The sequence below is a fragment of the Myotis davidii genome, unplaced genomic scaffold, assembly GCF_000327345.1.
Source record: "Myotis davidii unplaced genomic scaffold, ASM32734v1 scaffold557, whole genome shotgun sequence".
Classification (NCBI taxonomy): Eukaryota; Metazoa; Chordata; class Mammalia; order Chiroptera; family Vespertilionidae; genus Myotis; species Myotis davidii.
This window is the reverse complement of record NW_006289557.1, coordinates 636,979-643,558: the sequence shown is the minus strand read 5'-3', so window position 1 is coordinate 643,558 and position 6,580 is coordinate 636,979. Positions and strand designations below refer to the sequence as shown.

General features: G+C 45.9%; 1 long non-coding RNA gene across 2 annotated transcripts in view; it reads right to left on the bottom strand.

Moving 5' to 3' along the window:
• Positions 1 to 1,607: 1,607 nt before the first annotated feature.
• The window catches only part of LOC102775526, a 19,035-nt gene continuing 14,062 nt past the window's right edge, over positions 1,608 to 6,580 (bottom strand). For both annotated transcript variants that reach the window (XR_001513575.1, XR_435587.2), the window contains 2 exons: positions 3,050 to 3,155; positions 1,608 to 1,898 (listed from right to left, as the gene is read on the bottom strand). This is a non-coding gene — a long non-coding RNA (uncharacterized LOC102775526). The remainder of the gene's footprint in view (positions 1,899 to 3,049; positions 3,156 to 6,580) is intronic.

Sequence of the window (6,580 nt, the reverse complement as noted above, 5' to 3'; positions counted from 1 at the left end):
GTACCATTATCAAATGTTAAGAAAATGGAAATATGGCTGAAGTTGAAGAGGAATATTTTGTTATAAAGGACCCTGAATAACACAATGGATGGGATCATCAATGATGGTTTAGCAGAAGATGCCAAATGTGTCTTTTTTGTTTTGTTTTATAATAACCTATAATAAAAGTTAAGGGCACAGTATTAATTTATAATACAAAGTAAAGAAACTAAACTAATATAATTCAAACCTATTTCTTTCTGTTGACTCAATCACATACAAGGATGGGGCTTAATTTATTATTTCCATTATGTTTTCAGCAAGAATAAATAGCAGGCAATTTAGAATTAAACTCATGCACTCCATATACTATGGAAATAAAACCTGGTATGGCCCTTTGGAAAACAATTTGGCAATATGTACTGAGGGTCTTAATAATGCTTCTCTCTTTAACTAGCAATTCCAGTTCTGCGAATGTATCTTAAGAAAAATAAATATTTTAAAAGTTCTATACTTAAATATATTAAGTAAATCATGGTTCATAAATGAAGAAAACTATGTAGTCATTTGAAATAATGTTTATGTCGCTATAACATTAAACAGCAAACACATGATAGAATTATGCATATGCAATGATCATAACAATGTAAAAGCATGGAAGAAATAAAAATATCAAATGATTAGATCAGTTCTCGTCTCTCACCTATTGCTGTATTTTTATATTTTTATATAAAAATATATTTAGCTACCAACCTGGCAGACAACAGACCAGGCATTCTGTTACAAAACTTAAGAGCTGTACTTAAACTGCCTCACCCAGGTGAAAGGGCATCTCACTTCCCCCAGAAGGGAACTCACTGTTGCCAGTGGGCCAGACCCACCTTTTTCTAAACAGAGGAGCTCTGGAGGTGACTGAACACATGTGGCCATCTCAGTTCAGCTGCAGATGCCTTGAGGGCAAGAGACAGATTCTCCCACTTCTTCAATATGGTCCCCAGTGCTTGACAGCAATTTGTCACCTTCCAGGAGAGAGCTGTTGGTTTGATTGGTTAGATCTGACAATCCGTCCAGCTGGTTCACTAAGGACATCGTAGGTATTCAATCCACAGTTACTGAGTGACTGAGTGATGAACCGATATCAGCTCACCTTTTGACTGGGAAATACCGAAAGAATGAAAACCCTCCTGCATATGCTTCCAGATCCAGGTCCCATCTGACCACGCTGCCCTTCCTGGACCCCACCCCACACTCCCCTATGGCCTTTACAGACCACGACTGTACACTTGAGCCATTCTCCCAGCCGTGATGCAATTTGTTTACTCATCTGACTTCTCACTTGACTCAGATCCTTAGGACAAGGTTTTGCATTTTGCTCGATTTTTTAAAAATATATTTTTAATTGATTTTAGAGAGGAAGGGAGAGGGAAAAGGAGAGGAAACCATCAATGATGAGAGAATCATTGACTAGCTGCCTCCTGTATGACCCACACCAGGGATGGAGCCCACAACCTGGGCATGTGCCCTGACCAGGAATCGAACTGTGACCTACTGGTTCATAGATCGACACTCAACCACTGAGCCGCATAGGCCAGGCTTTTCATCATTTTTTTTATCAGCCTCTCAGGTTATTAGCACAGAGTCTGGGACACAATTCATTCAACATGACACATAACATGGGGTTTAGCAAATGTTTGCAAATGAAGGCACGGATAAATGCAAGACAAGGATATCTCAGGTACCAAGGAGCCATCCAGTCCTGGGCCAGGTGGACCATGAGGCATGGAGGACCATGGGAGAACGAATATAGCTCACCACATTTCCTTGAACTCCATCATAACAGGTTTCTCTTCCCTGTGGATCATAAACGCCACGAGGCCAGGGGCTATGTCCGTCTTATTCACCCCAAACTCCAGCAACACCTGCAATGCCATGGAAGGGACTCTAGGGATGGCAAGGGGACCCCAACTTTCAGCTTTGATTTCCTCCAACTGTTATTACCCACTAAACAGAACAGCACATTATGGGAAGTGTTGCACAGCCTGCCCCTTCACTGTCCTTCCTCTTGTATTTTGTTGAGAACTAAGAACTGTTGGAAATGGGGTGGAGCTCTCTCTCTCCACAGTGGAAGATTACCTGGAGCTGTAAGCAGGAACCACACAGGTCCCCCACAAACAGAGCCTCAAAGGAGAGTGCTAATCCCCCAGAGCAGGTGGCTGAGCAACAGGCAGCATAAACAATTCACCCCAGTAATCTCCTCGGAATGGAATTGTGCAGCATGTCTTTAAACCTTCTTATACAAACAACCTCCTTTAAGAGACAGGGACAGAAAAGCGATTTCCTAAAGTTTTGAGACAAAATCAGTTATGCAACATTGAGCTCTGTCCTTGAATTTTGCAAAAAGATGTAATAGGCTCAGCTCTACCTCAGTGCGGTCTCAGTTATAAATGAGTGTAGCCCTAGCTGGCTTGGCTCAGTGGATAGAGCGTCAGCCTGCGGACTGAAGGGTCCCAGGTTCGATTCCAGCCAAGGGCACATGTCTGGGTTGCAGGCTCAATTCCCAGTAGGGGGTGCGCAGGAAGCAGCCAATCAGTGATTATCATCATTAATGTTTCTATCTCTCTATCCCTCTCCCATCCTCTCTGAAATCAATAAAAAATATACATAAAACAATGAGTTTATTGTCACTCTCTGGAGCTCTGGGCCTCTCCCAGGGCCAGACGTCCTTCTTCACTTGGGCGCTCACTGGCGTGGCTCTCGCTGGAATATCCTTTGTGCGGCAGAGGCTTTAAGGCTCCTGAATTGGACATTCTACACCTTAGTACCTAGGACTCATCATGCATATCCCAGGGCCACTCCGGAGACTCCGGCTCCGTTGGCTTAGGTGGCAGTCTGGAATCTGCACATCTGCACGCTCACAAACTCCCCAGGTCATTCTGATGCTGAGGACCCCAGGCCTATGCTTTGAAAAATCGCTATTTTAGTCCCAGGACTAAAACTCTTCTCCGGGTTTCCCCAGGCCACTGGTTGAGCTGTCCTCTTCCCCATGACTCCATCCACCCACTGGACATACCTCTCCTTAGGCACAAGTCACATTAGTGTCACGGAACTGTGGCCTTGTCTCTATTTCTCCAGCACGTCACACAGTGCATGGCCTGTAGGGGGTATTCAGGAAATGTCTGTTGAATCAATGAGTAAATAAGTCAATGAGTGAGTGAGCAAGTGAATGAATATAACATCAGCACCGAGTAAGTACAGCCTTTTGGGGTTCCTCCCAAATTCTTCCAACTCTAACTTGAGGAAACCGTGACTCGCTATTTGAGACCATTTTTCATTCTGTGTCCTTGTGGCAATCTCTCAGAGACACTAAAGTCAGCACCAGTGGTGGAAAGCAGTTCCACACATACAGCCTAAGGGAGCATGTCTGGTTCTCCACTAAAGCCCAAAGATGGGTGGATCGAAGCCGTCCATCCACAGGCACTGTTGCCGTGGCTCCCAGGCCAGAGAAATGGCACCAGACCTTCTCTTCCTGCAGGAAAGCCCTAGGTCAGATTTGGGGAAGGAGTGTGTGTGGGGGGGGGGGGGGAAGAGGGGGGTATAGTTTGCCCTTCTCCACCTCTACTGCTGAGAAAAGCTTTGGGCTAGAAATCCAGGTTGGGATGTTAATGGTGAGTTTTGAATCAAAACACAATAAGCTCCTCATTCCTTTCCCATTCACATCTTCCATTCTTAAAGCTGAACATAAAAGGCCCTGCCTGTCTTGCGTCCTGCCAGACTGCCCCAGGCTAAATCAAAACCTTCAGCTGCTGCCATTCACCTGTGTCCTGTGCTCTGTGCTGCAAGCAGGTGACAGTGATCAGGCTGGGTGTTGAGGACAGTGTGATGTAAGTGGGGCTGGTGATGAAAGAGTTGCTGACAGACAGTGCAAGCAGACACCATGGGAACAGCTTGGCTTATGAGGTAATTTGGTCCAACACGTAGGCCCTTCTGTTTTCTTTGCCTTGACATTCGATGCCCCAACAGTTATTCAGTAACCAGAAATGAGGTGGGTCCTATGAAATTCCTGAATCTCCTTGGGGATGGAAGGGGGCTGTATTTCTGTGATCAAGGGCACGGGAGGAGAAGCCAGAACTGGAAACCTACCCCAGGACAGGTGGATGAAACAAAACTCGGGGAAGATACTCAGAAGCAAGGGGCACCGTTTCTGAGAAGGACAATGACTCTGCATAACGTTTAACTCAGACAAGCATGCCCCGCTCTTCGGGGGAAGTGAAACGCGCTCCCAGACTGATGCATCACTCCAATCTCTGCCACCATCGTCACATGGTCAACTTCTTCCTCTGTGTCTCTTGTTTTAAGGACACCAGTCCGATTGGATTATAAAACCACCCCACTCTAGTGTGACCTCATCTTAACCAAGTACATCTGCAACCACCTTCTTTCTAAATAAGGTCACATTATGAGGTACAGGAGGTTAGGATTTCAACATATATTTTGGGGACCACAATTCAACCCATAAAAGGTAACAACTCCCAACAGCTGTAATCAGCCCAGCTCATAAAAGGAAATCCCAGAGCCCACACAGTCTACCTAGCTCCACTCAGTCCTGGGAAGGCCCTTAGCTAGGGAGACATCTGTGATTCCCCCCAAAGATGGAAATGAGACATTCATTCATCAATTCTTTCAGCAAATATTTAGTAAGCACTTATTCAGTGTCCTACACACACTGGCTATGGGTGAGAGAAATAAGACAAGGTCCCAGATGTTAATGAAGAATATTCGAAGAAAAACTGTTTAGTTTTGTAAATCTATGTTCAGCTGTCTCCAGCCTATACCACTTAAGTATGAGCAGTTTGAGAGCCGGGTAACCTGGCCTAGGGGGCCTTTGAAACAGGTCCCACATATTCATAATTATTTGTGGAACTGGGCTGCAAGGAGCCTTTGGGAAAAGAAAAACAAGCATTCAAGTGGCTAAAGCACAATGTACTACAGGTTAGAGGAGAAAAAAATTCAAAAGCCAGGGAGGCACAGGGAATACTCTTGAGGTTTTAGAGCTGGAGAGAATTTTTGAGAGCATCTAGTTCAGAGGTTCTCAACCTTGGCTGCACATTAGAATCACCTGGGAATCTTTTCAAAGAAACAGATTTTCTGGAGGATAAGGCCCAGAAATCAGGATTTTTAAAAGATCCCAGGTGATTCTAATGTGCAGCCGAGGTTGAGAACCACTGATCTAGTTGGTGGTTTTCAAACTTAAACACAAAAACCAATGGGACTGTTTTTAAAAAACAAAATGGTATGAGGCTATGCGATGTGTGAACAGGCAAAAGCCAAATGATTCTGGTAGAAGGGTGAGAGGGTTTGCAAGTGCCCCTCCCACTCAGCACCCCAGGCTCTGCTCGCACTCCCTGGGAGGAAACTCCTTCCAGGCACTGGTTGGAAACCGTGAGACTACTAATGGGGACACTAAGGCCCAGAGAGGAGGCAATGAGTGTGGTCCTCACATACACTGTGAGTCCACAGCAGAGGCAGGACTAGAACTCGGATCCTCCCCTGACTTCCAGTCCAGAGCTTTCGACACTACCTCATATTCTCGGGGTAAAGCGACAGGAAGATGGGTTTCCACCTCCTGGTCTTTCTCATCCAGACTCTCCTTTTCTGCAGGCTCCTTCTCGTCCCCACACTGCTTTCCTGGCAGGGCCTATCCAGTGCTGTGATCCTCTGTCCCTGGAGGCAGGGGAAGGGACTCAGTGGCTTTCCGGTTCCTTCCAGCCAGTGGAATTTGACTTCTTTGCTCTACAACCCTGGTGAATCCTTCAAAACTCCCCGGGACTTGCCCCACTCTCTCCTCAGTGGAGGAGAAAAATCAAGGTTCATGAGACACAAATTGGAAGTGATTTCTTCACAAGTTTGTTCTAAAACCAGCCTTTTCTGATCCAGATGTTTGACAGAGGTAGAATAAGTTGGGGAGATGCATAGACTTCCACAAAATATTTCCACCTCAATTTGGGACAGGTTAAGAGTCTATACCCAAAGAACAGCCAACATCCAGCTTTCTTAACCCAACCAACTCAACCCTGGGAGAAACTTCCAAGGAGACCAGGTCTGTTCATGGTGTGTCCTGTCCACAGTTGTGGTCAATTTGTCCTCCATCCATTGAAATTGCTCTCCAAAAACTCACTGCAACCTTGGAGGATGTTTACTCCAGAGACACTCTCCTGCCAGTCAAAGGAAGGGCAGGAGTTTGGAGGAAGCTCCAGTGTGGTGCCTCTAGGAGGAATGATGGGCCTTGATGTGTGTACTCAGCACCTCTGAGTTCAAGTCCAGCCTCTGCCACTTACTACCAGGTGACTCAGGATCAATCTCCTGATTACTCTTGAACCTGTCCCGCCCTGTAAATTGGGGGTTTACCCACAGTCATTCAGCAAACACTGACTGAGCATCTACCATGAGCCAGGTGCAGTGCAGAGCTGTGATGAATGCTGCCCCTCCCTGCTGCACAGACTGGTGTGGGGATCATCGGACTGTTAGGAATCTAAAAGTCAATGGTGGTGATATTTACATGTTGTTTCTCCTCCAAGATCCCGATGGAGTGGGAGACACTTAT